Raw genomic sequence first — 11,749 nt, 5'->3', positions numbered from 1 at the left:
AGAACCTCTGAAGGGAACCTCTTTCTTGTCTCTCCAGGAGCTCAAACCCTTGGGACCGAGACCAAGCACTGGCAGTACTGGCAGGAAGAACTGCGACACTTGCATGTCATGGTTCTCTCTCTCGCCCTGTGCCTGAACCAGGATGGTGAGAGGTCTCTCTGACACCAGTTTGGAATGCATTAGACTCCAAAGATACTCGAGCACTCGGTGTGACTCGACAAAGTCGAATACCTAACACAGTACCAGTCTAGAAGCGGAACCCCTAGAATGGTGACGGGAGCACAAACCAAAGTCTGTGCACCCACGACTCCCGAAACGCAAGACCCTAGGGTAAGTGATTTGTTTCCCCAGACTGAAAGCCGGGAAGAATCTGACGAGAGATCCCACTGCTTCCCCGTGAAGGGAGGCAGCCCTTAGAAGCCCCATGGCGGGACTTCTTAGGGAAGGGAGAGGCAGTCTTCCTCTTCTTCGGACAACGAGCCATCAGAAGAAGAAGGGGAGAAGGCAGCAGAAGACAAGCTGAAGATAAAGTTGAAGAAGACGACTACATCTCATGCTACTTCTTCCTCGATCTCTTCTCCAACATCTTGTACAGGATGGTGGTCAGGAAACACAGGAACCACTGGGGCAGCTTATCAGGAAACACAACAGGTGTGACCCAGGCGACAGGAGCACCAGGAGAAGCAACAGGAGCCACCAGGGCAGCTGAGGCAGGAGGCATGACAGGAGCTTCAAGAATGTCAGCAGCGGCGACAGGAGCAACCAGGCAGCTGGGGCAGGAGGCACAGCAGGATTGGCCTGGTGACTGGCCTCCATGGTAACAGAAGCAAAAAGACAGGAGGCAGAGCAGGAGCAGACTGGGACCACAGGTACAGCAGGAGGCAGTGACACAGCATGCAGGAGTGCCAGAGAACGAACAGCGGTTGGTCGCCCTTGTCAGAGTACAGTGTTGACACTGATGTGGGGATCTTAGCCACTACTGTCACCACGGTCGTCGTCGAATTATCCACTCACTGTTTGAGGGGAGCCTTCCTGCCACAGGGAAACTTCAGCTATGCCTTACGATGCTCGTTGTCAACCTGGAGAAAAAACAAAAAAGATTAGTAAAGGGAGACTCCTCTCGCTCTGAGGGGGACTGCCCTATGAAGCGAGAGGAGTCCCCTGAGAAGAGGTTGCCTGACTGGCTCCCTCTCCCCTCTGCCGACCTTTACTCGATGAGCGAGCGAAGATGATGAAGGAGAGATCTCTCACGAAGGAGAGACAGCCAGGAGGGAAGCTACCAGAAGGAATGAAGGGGCAGTCAGTCACCAAGGGCACCGTCCAATAAGGTTCCTCCCGGCAAAACCATCCACAGCGCAGGTGGCTAAGAGCAACACTCATACAACACAGAAAAGGTTACAGTCACACCCTTACAAGGAGCGGAGGGCGTGAGGTCCAAATGATGGGGGAGCAAAACTGGTACGCCCCTGGCCGCCAACCCTAAGAAACACACGCTGGGGAAAGACGGCCTTGTGAGAGAGGTGCGAAATAATGAGCAGAGAGACAAATACTGTTAGTTTATTGGTAAACAACAGCTGCTTATAAAGCTGGACTGGACGTTTGCGTTGTACACAGAGACCACTGGTACAAAGATTTACTGGTGACCCAAGGTCAAACAAGTTCCTAAAAAAACGGGACAATTCATACAGAGAACATAGTGATAAACAATGGCTAACACATAGAATAAATAACTTGTTACTTGTGCATAATAAATAACTGCCTGGAAAGATAACATGTACATGAATTATAATTATGATGGTAAATATATATATTCCGCCCGACCTCAGATCGGGGAAAAGGCACCGCAGAAAACAGGATGTTCTTCACAGAGAATGCGTTGAGCGGGGACTTTACAGCCTTACCGCAAGGCTCTCAAAATCGTGGGTTTGTATATAAAATAATATCAAACACACACAATATGTGCACAATAACAACACAGAAAGATCCCACCAGGAAAGAAGAGCTTAACGGCCGTTTCCAGCTTTGCTGTAAGTAATTCCTAATGTAAAGGACCTCAGGTTTGTATATTGTGTAGGAACAAATTTAGTATTATCTGTTATATGCCATAAACGTTCGAAATATAACTCATTTCTTTATATAGTGAAATAGAATGGGCCTATTTCATTATGCTCTTAATGGTTATATAACAAAATTTACAATTGGTAATCTAATTAATTAGGGAGCAGGTTTTGACGAGAGAGGCCTTCAGCTTTTGGTAGGTGACGGGACCTGCGGCAGACACCCACGGGGCGACCTTCCTGTAGATGTCTTCCTGGAGGGCGTTTATCACGGCGTCAGCCTGCAGGACCTCGTCGGCAAGTCCCGCCAGCCTGAACTGCCCCTCGACCCTGTAGAGCCATGATGACGGGTTACTGTGCGTGAAGGGTGGCAGCTTCATGGCGATGGCGGACCTTGTTTGGTCCGTCAGGATGGGCAGCGCACGAGGAGAGGGTACCGGTGCGGAGAAGCGGGTACCGGTGCGGAGGGACGCGCGAGCCTTGGTGTGGGGGAGGGCGCGAGCTGGTTTTGCGCGATGGAGATATCAGAGTCCGCGAAGTTCGCGGTAATTTGTATGTGGGAGGGAATGTCCACATCCATACTCGCTTCTGCACTCTTACTTGGAGTGGGTTACACTTGCATGAATACGTGCTTGGGGGCACGCCGTGTGGGTCCGCTAATGACGCTGGCGATCTGCCGATGAGAGTTGGTACGCCCGAACGCTTTGTTAAAGAGCCATGTTTAGGCCGTTAGGGGCGTGGGGTAGTTCATGAAGCCAAGACTAGGTCGCCGTATGAGTCAGCTAATGACTCCGGGAACCGCTCCGGGGGTCACCACTGTAAGAGGTGCAAAAAAAGAGAGCAGGTTGACATGTACTGCTGGTTTATTAAGAAAGCAGGCCGCTTATAAAGCGGTGTGCGGACGTCATACAAAGGCGTACAATAGGATACAGGTGACTCGAGGTCAATTGTTCTCTATGTGAAACAGGACAGATAAATACAAATAACATGTAAAGATAAAATTATAAGAACTGGCACAATAACGTTCTGACACATGTAGGCTACAACGTAAACAGGCACAAATGAATCAATAACAGATACGTTTTTACATAGATAAAAATGTGGCTATTTAGCGTGACCTAAGCTTGTGGAAAAGGCACTGTAGAAAACGAGAGGTTCACTACAGAAAACCAGTTGAGCGAGAACTTTACAAACTTTTCTGTCCGCCCTCAGATCTTAAAAACTTTTCTGTCCACCCTCAGATCTTAAAAACTTTTCTGTCCACCCTCAGATCTTAAAAACTTTTCTGTCCACCCTCAGATCTTCAAAACTTTTCTGTCCACCCTCAGATCTTAAAAACTTTTCTGTCCACCCTCAGATCTTCAAAACTTTTCTGTCCACCCTCAGATCTTAAAAACTTTTCTGTCCACCCTCAGATCTTAAAAACTCTTCTGTCCGCCTCAGATCTTAAAAACTTTTCTGTCCACCCTCAGATCTTAAAAACTTTTCTGTTCACCCTCAGATCTTAAAAACTCTTCTGTCCACCCTCAGATCTTAAAAACTTTTCTGTTCACCCTCAGATCTTAAAAAATTTTCTGTCCACCCTCAGATCTTAAAGACTACCGAGGGTAGAGGGCTGCAAATTGTCAGGGGGCGTGGCAGGTAGGGGATTGGGAGGGTAGGGAAGACATGACACATCCACCCTCCTCCTGCAAACCTGTTTGTCCACCCAGGTTGGGGGGCATGGCAGGTAGGGGAGACATGATGGGCATCGCAGGGTTCCAGCGCAGCGTAGCACACGCCATCAAGCTCGCATGAACTATAGTTCCAGGGTGTTGCAACTTCCTGTCTCTTTCCTGCTTAATCAGAAAATCCCTTAATCTGGCTGTCATATTTTTTAAAATTTTCTTCTTTGTCAGAATTGCTTTGGGAATCTATGAAGCTCCTTCCTGTCCTCGTATGCATATTCTCAACAATATAATCTAGGCCATGAGTTGCCTAAATCAGTCCAGTGCATATCACGTTTTACCCAGTTTTGGATTTGAGAAGTGTCATAGATTCGCTATGTTCAGGAAGAAATCAATACGAACTGGAAGAAAAATTGTTGGGTTCTTTATTCAGAAGACCAAAATCATTGCAAAACAGTGCTTTACAAAAAAAAAAAAAATCAACAAATGTGTCATTTATCCTAAGACTGAAAGTGAAACACAACAAATAAAAATAGCCATTCCAGGTTTTAAAGGAGTGATGAAACTGGATCATTCAGTAGCTGAAACATTAAAATAAAAAAAATTCTAATCTTATTTTTGAATTCAGTGACCTTTCAACCACAAGAATCTTCCCACAAATGGAATGAAAAAGTGAAGACAAAAATCTGATTTCTACAAAGTGATTCTGCAATTTAAATGATGAGAAGTTTTGTCCCAACGTCTTCGTCAGGTTATGTCATCAACGTTGTTGGCGATGCTGCCACTGGCGATGATACTTGCTGGTTCCGCCTATGGTTCAGTTGCAGGAGGGTCGCCACTCGCCGTTAAGGTTCCACTTTTGGTATGGAAATGAGTATAATGAATAACTTTTCCATTAAATTATAGTCTGTAAAGGCACATGCACACAGACACACACACACACACACACTCATGTATACATGTATGTGCATAAATATGAGTATATATATATATATATATATATATATATATATATATATATATATATATATATATATATATATATATATGTGTGTGTGTGTGTGTGTGTGTGTGTGTGTGTGTGTGTGTGTGTGTGTGTGTGTGAGTGCTATTATTGAGAACATGAGTAGAGTCCACTCTTTAAACATAGGGAGGACTGAAGGGAATCTTCACAACTGATGTGCTTGTGCATATCAATGAAAAACGCTTGTAAACGAGGTACCTGATGCAGGCTATGTCAAGATGTATCGATTTACGTTATAGCTTTATTTTATACTTCGCTCACTAACTCGTCTACAAAACTCTCAATGAAAGGACGTCTTTAGGAAAAATGTTAGAACCACAATTCTGTAAAGAATTTTGTCTTGGTTTTGACCGTGCGTGTAATTCCCTGCGGAATACACGACTTGCCTGTTATGGGCAACATTTGGCACTAAACCATATTTTGAATACAAAACATTGTTTCCAAAAGCCCCCCCTGAAGGGGTGCTTAGGGTTGCATGGTTACTCAGTCCTGGTGATAACACAATCTTCCATGATCAGTAGGTCAGCACTGACCTCTAGTGACCCTACAGTGACCTCTCTCAGTATGGGAGGATTTGTATGAAACACTACGGATTTTTCACAACTTTGACTTGGTAGAATAAGTTTATAATTCTACGGATTTTTAAGCCTTCTTTGGGTAGACAGGATATCACATCCAATTTTTTCAGTTACAATCATAAATCGGTTACAATTTCCGTCGTAGCTAAAAAGTATAAAATAAAAATATAAAAATGTTTTTAAAACATGCTTTTATTAAAATACACTAAAAAGTGAAAAAAATCATTTTTGAGACACACCAAGATTTTCTTACGATTAATCATGTCTACAAAAATAACAGCTCGTGGGCGCCAGACATGTTAGAAAATGCTAAAGACAAGAAATATATAATTTTTTAATTCCTTGTAGCATTTCCTTCCTTTTATTTTTGTAGACCTGATTAATCGCAAGAAAAATCCTGGTGCTCCTCAAAAAATTAACCTTTATTTTCAATTGCGTTTTAGTAAGCGCGCATTTCAAAAAATTATTTTTTACCTATTTTTTTTTTTAGTTTTCAGTTCAAACGAAACTTACCACAAGTCCCGCCTATATCTGTATAAGGGTCGTTACAGATGCAAAGGTAGCTCCCCCAGGTGTTAACACACGCGTAGTTTGGGTCATTACACGGACTGCTTTCGCATTCGTCTACATCTGTTGGCGAGAGGAAATCATGTCAGTGACGTCAGATGCAGATTCAGAGGATCTGTCGGACCTAAACAAGTCAGAGACAGGGGGAAATCATGTCAGTGACGTCAGATGCAGATTCAGAGGATCTGTCGGACCTAAACAAGTCAGATGCAGATGACGTCAGATGCAGATCTGAGGATCTGGACCTAAACAAACAAATCAGAGACAGGACGTCGATTTCAGGGGATTTCGGACCTAAACAAATCAGAGACAGGGCGTTTCGAGGTTTAGGAAAACTTCACGGGAAAGGAAAAACGGAAAGTGATGTCACCTGCACATTGGTTCTTGAATGACGGCCGCTATTTAGTGTTCAATTTTCCGTCAACGAAACTTACCCTCGCAACGACCTCTGTGACGTTTGTGTCCTTTGGGGCAGATGCATTCGTAACTTCCGGGTGTGTTTATGCAGACGGAGTTACATAAAACATTTTCACATGGATTGCTTAGACATTCATCTATGTCTGCTGAAAAGAGGAATCCGGGTCAGTGATACCAAACGCAGATTCAGAGAATTTGTCGCACCTAAACAAGTCCGACGGGACGTTTCAAGGTTTAGGACAACTTGACAGGAAAGGAAAAACGGAAAATGAATGATAACTTCCACTTATCTTGTGTCAATTTTCCGTTCAAGTTGAGAATGGACGAACCCTCAGTGTCACTCACCTCCGCACTGCTCAAAGCCAGGATTGCAGACGCACTCGTAGCCTACATCTTTATCTTGACACACTGAGTTTAGGGGACAGGTGACATTCATATCTTCGCATTCATTCCGCTTCAGTGTAGCTGCGAAGGGCAAGGAAAGACAGTTAATTAGGCTCAGAATAAAATATAGAACTTTGGCCAAAGGCTGAAACAGATATCAACAGCAAAAGGGTCTGAAAGGTGTAACATCAGGAAAACCTCAAAGCAGTTGAATTATGAGTCAGTTTTAGCAGATGGCTGAGGAAAGTAAGGTGGAAGGGAGCGATTATGATGGAGGTACAGTAAAAGGAATGAAAGGGGCTGCAGCTAGGGGCCTACAGTGCACCACACGAGGTGGACTGATGCCACTACCTCCCCACAGGGATCGTTTGACTCTTCACAAAGGCTCAGGGTACAGGGACCCTGAATCAAAGATGTTTTTCGCAAAGGAATCGTCAAAATGACTCTGTTGTCACACAGCAAGGATACGGCACAAGACCTCGGTTTCTATGGAGCCGCTGGAATCTGGAAGCAAATCTCCTAGTGTCGTTTTCTTTTTGTCGTGGGTGGGAAAGTTCCCAGCCAACCTGATCTCATATAATTGCACTTCTACTCTCCAGCGATGGCAGAATCTTGACTGGTCAGGAGAGAATCGCTCTTCAAAAAAGAAACTGCTAAATCACCGAGGTGCTCAGTATAACTGGATAGGCTCCTCTCCGAAGTGCACATCCACAGAGTTTCTTTCTCTTACCTTCTATACAGCAGGAACAGTGGGGTGATCTGCATTCCCTTGGAAACAGAAGGCCGTCGCAGTCGCCCTTGTCGCTGTTTCTGACGCAGCGGCCACCGTATGTAATGCATGCGGCAGTTGGCCAACAATCTGGGGAGTTAGAAAAGGGATGTGTGAAAACGCCTCCCCTCCACCCTGGGCTGAAAATAATTATGACCCAAGTTACATAGTTATTTCTTTGCACTCATGTTTTATGCTTTCATAATGAAGATGATGATGATGAGCTTTCTCTAAATACGTCATAAAGAGGAAATGTTGAAAGCGAGACCACAGACTTATAGATAAAACAAGTAAAAAATGAGCCCAAGTTTCTTCGGTGCAGTCGAGTTTCCTGCACAGCGTATGTTGCTGTATGAAACTCTCAGCCAGGGCCCAAGAAACTCTCAGCGCGGCCCGGCGGTGGCCTGAGTTATAGGTGCCAGACGCACGATCATGGCTAACTTTAACCTTAAATAAAATCAAAAGTACTGAGGCTAGAGGGCTGCAAATTGGTATGTTGATCATCCACCCTCCAATCATCAAATATACAAAATTGCAGCCCTCTAGCCTCCTCAGTAGTTTTTATTTTATTTAAGGTTAAAAGCTAACCATGATCGTGAATTTGGCGCCGCTATAGGTACCAACAACACAGGACACCACCGGGCCGTGGCCGAGAGTTTCATACAGCATGATCTACTGTACAGAAAACTCGATTGCGCCGAAGAAACTTCGGGGCATTTTTTACATGTTCATATTATTTTTGACACCCCATCTGTGCACTGTTCAACTCACTCACATACCCTAGGTCAAACCATAGGAGGTCAGACTATCGGAGGTCAGGCCATCGGAGGTCAAACCATCGGAGGAGCCAAGATGGCGCCACAGTGGGACTTCTTCTTGTCCCAAAGAATGAGAAAAAGAGAATGAAACCTTACAAAGTCGCCATGAACAAAAGGACTTGGTCTAAGTCCCAAGTTCCTGCCAGGAACTTACTGTGTGAGTGCTGGTGTGGGCAATCTGGGCAGGGTAGGTGACGTGAGTGATTGAAGGCCTCCTGTAAAGCATAAGAAAAATGAATGAATAAATTATGTGGCAGTGATCAAAACCTTATCTACAGATTTCTGTGAACAGAATCCAGCGCTGGAGCATCACGAGTCGCTTCTAGAAGGACCCACGGAAATATTTCGGCAACTAATCAGTGTCAGGCTTCAAGAAACTGCTGCAGGGACAAGACGAAGTCATTACAGGGTTCATTTTTCGTTTCATTGAAACGGAAAATTGATAAAACATTGATATACTGTATACACATATATATCAAACCCTGTCAGCTAAATTATTATTATTATTATTATTATTATTATTATTATTATTATTATTATTATTATTATTATTATTATTATTATTATTATTATTATTATTATTATTATTCAGAAGATGAACCCTATTCAGGTGAAACGAGCCAACAGGGGCCATTCACTTGAAATTCAAACTTCCAAAGGATATCAAGGTGTTCATTCCAAAGGAGTAACAGAAGGTAATGGGAAATACAGAAAGAGGAGATCGGTTATTAGGAAAACAGATAAATTATCAAGTAAAGAAGAAATATAAGTAAATTATTAAAATGCAAGGAGAATAGTGTCGGGGTAGTAATGCATTGCTTCTTGGCTTGAACTTCTGAAATTCCAATTGGACGACATCCTACTTAGGGAGGCTGTTCCACAGTCCAGCTCTCTGTGGGGAGGACTAAAGGCCCTCTGGAACTGAGAGGTTCGACAGTGAGGCGCAGTTACTGCATCAGGAGCCTGAAACCTCCTCCCACCACGAACAGCCACTCAGTCTGAAAGAGAACCTCCGGCAGAAGCAGCGGACGTCCACACAGACTAACTAACTAACCTCAACTGAGCGAGACTCAGAAAGCTGCTGGAGTAAATCAAAAGATTATTATATACCGGTTCCGAGACGTTGTGGCTCCAAGCGAGGCTGCACCAGAGGCCCAACAACAGCAGCAGCAGCAGCAGCAGCAACGACGAAGCCGCCGTCATGATTGCGTCTCGAATCGCTGGATGGGTGGAGGAACCTCACGCCAGGAAGACTTTCTGAATTCTGTGTGGGAATGCGAAACGCAGTCGTGGGGCAAACTGGGGACGTTGGGTGGGTTGGGGAGCAATCTCCGTCCCCACCTTGCCGGCCAACACTTGTGCTTGAGCTAATCATGGAAGACGATGACCCCTTTGCACGAATTTTGCACGTAGCTCCTCTCTAAGCCGCTTGGCAACGAGATATGGGGAATGGCGGCGGGTTTGTTGGCGGCGTCTTCTCACCTGAAGGACCGAAAAGTACTACAATGTCGGCATTCTTCCTCAGATGACCTGAAAGAAATTAGTAAAAAAAATGCGCTGAGGTTTCTTTAGCGCAATGGAGTTTTCTGTACAACGTAGAATGCTGCATGAGCCGAGGCCCATGGAGCTTTCGGCCACGGGCCGGTGGTGGCCTGTCTTATAGCGTTGCCAGACGTACGATCTGAGGGCGGACGAAAAAGCGCTGACGGACAGACAAGGAGCATCTGGAATAGTTTTCTTTTACAGAAAACGAAAAGACTAGAATTTTAATCTACAGATTCACGCGGGCATTATTTAAAGAACTCTTTGAACTTCTGCATAACACGCCACATAAGCGTGCTGTGACGCCACAGGAAAAGACCAAAAAGAAATCAGGCATTTTTGCTGGAAAAGCAATAATTGCTCCTTACAGCATTTAGCAGATAAACATAAACGCAGTCGACACGCAAACCTGTGATTGTAGTAATCTCTCTCTCTCTGTCTCTCTCTCTCTCTCTCTCTCTCTCTCTCTCTCTCTCTCTCTCTCTCTCTCTCTGCCCAAGATGCATAACCCTGAACTGAGTCACCTGAAACAAAGGACTGACTTCTGTCAAGTCAACTGTTCCCTTCACCAACGGCGTTCGTCGGACGTTCTTGTACAAACACAGAATGGCGGGGCAAAGTCATTACAAAACAATAACAATGGATCACTTATACGAGTTCATACATGCATATATATATGTATATGTATCTAGTTTTTTGACCGATGCTCTTGGGGAAATACTACACAGTCGTAATGTGGAACCGAAGTATTGGAACAGCGTCCTTACCGAGGTCTGGTTGCGAAATTATATTATTATTATTATTATTATTATTATTATTATTATTATTATTATTATTGATCATAATTACTATTGAGACTTGCTGTTTTCATTTATAGCTGAAAATCGATTGAATGCAATCTGTTCTTTGTAGTTATAATTTTCAATATTTTTTACTGTTTATTATTTGGGAATAATAATAATAATAATAATAATAATAATAATAATAATAATAATAATAATAATAATAATAATAATAATAATATTGTTGAATAAAATGGCTGCATTTTGCGAATTGATTTTATCAAATAAGTCGCATTTCCCGCACATCAGTACTAGTCAATAATTGTCCGATGTTCATATTTTGATGGACGAAACGACATTTTTCTTACAGGAGAAATCTTTATTTTACAGCATTTAACAGCAGGTTACTGAAACCTGGTATGTAGATCCGTAGATTTTCCTGGTGGGATTTTCTGTTGGGATTTCTTTCAGCTCGGGGTCACACACACGTGGACTATACAACCCACACAATCTAGATACGCGAGGTAAAATGATACTCGGCAATATCCACACACTTGCTGAAGAAGTGGAATCAGATGGTATTCATAATAATGGCAGTGAGAGGAATGATTGTAGAGAATAAATCGTAAAAAAATATTGGAAATGATAAATAAAAATAAGCAGGTTGCATGCAATCGATTTTCAGCTAAGGGCCCCTAGGTGGTTACAGAAGTCAGGTCCTGGAGGATGAATATGAAAAATGATAACAGCAAGTCTCAGTAAGAGGAAGAAGAAGAAGAGGAAGAAGAAGAAGAAGAAGAGGAAGACGAAGAAGGAGGAGGAGGAGGAGGAGGAGGAGGTGGTGGTGGTGGTGGTGGTGGTAACAGAGAGGTTGGAATGGGTGGAAAAGATCAGGCGATGGATGAATCCACGAAAGCCCACAACACAAAGAAACTGAGTAGACAAGACAACAGGCGCCATCTCGTTTTCTTTCTCTGAAGGAACGCGATTTCAACCATACAATATCTCGGCCTGTTTCTCCCTAACCATTGCTGTCTTGATGTATGTACAGTCACCACTACTTGCATTGCCATGCAAGCATTCTAATCATGTACTCATGATGTTCCAACGAATCTTCTGTATCAAACTGTGTGTATGTTTCTGT

The 11,749-nt window shown here is 43.7% G+C and overlaps 1 long non-coding RNA gene across 1 annotated transcript; it reads right to left on the bottom strand.

Moving 5' to 3' along the window:
• Positions 1-5,734: 5,734 nt before the first annotated feature.
• LOC136835916 (uncharacterized) lies at positions 5,735-7,553 on the bottom strand. Its single transcript, XR_010852296.1, has 4 exons — positions 7,425-7,553; positions 6,656-6,775; positions 6,328-6,453; positions 5,735-5,956 (listed from the first exon to the last, which is right to left on the bottom strand). It is a non-coding gene; the product is annotated as an uncharacterized lncRNA (long non-coding RNA).
• Between the last annotated feature and the right edge of the window lie 4,196 nt (positions 7,554-11,749).

This window comes from Macrobrachium rosenbergii, chromosome 55 (assembly GCF_040412425.1).
Source record: "Macrobrachium rosenbergii isolate ZJJX-2024 chromosome 55, ASM4041242v1, whole genome shotgun sequence".
Lineage (NCBI taxonomy): Eukaryota > Metazoa > Arthropoda > Malacostraca > Decapoda > Palaemonidae > Macrobrachium > Macrobrachium rosenbergii.
The sequence above is the reverse complement of the archived record's forward strand: the minus strand, read 5'-3'. Positions and strand labels throughout refer to the sequence as shown.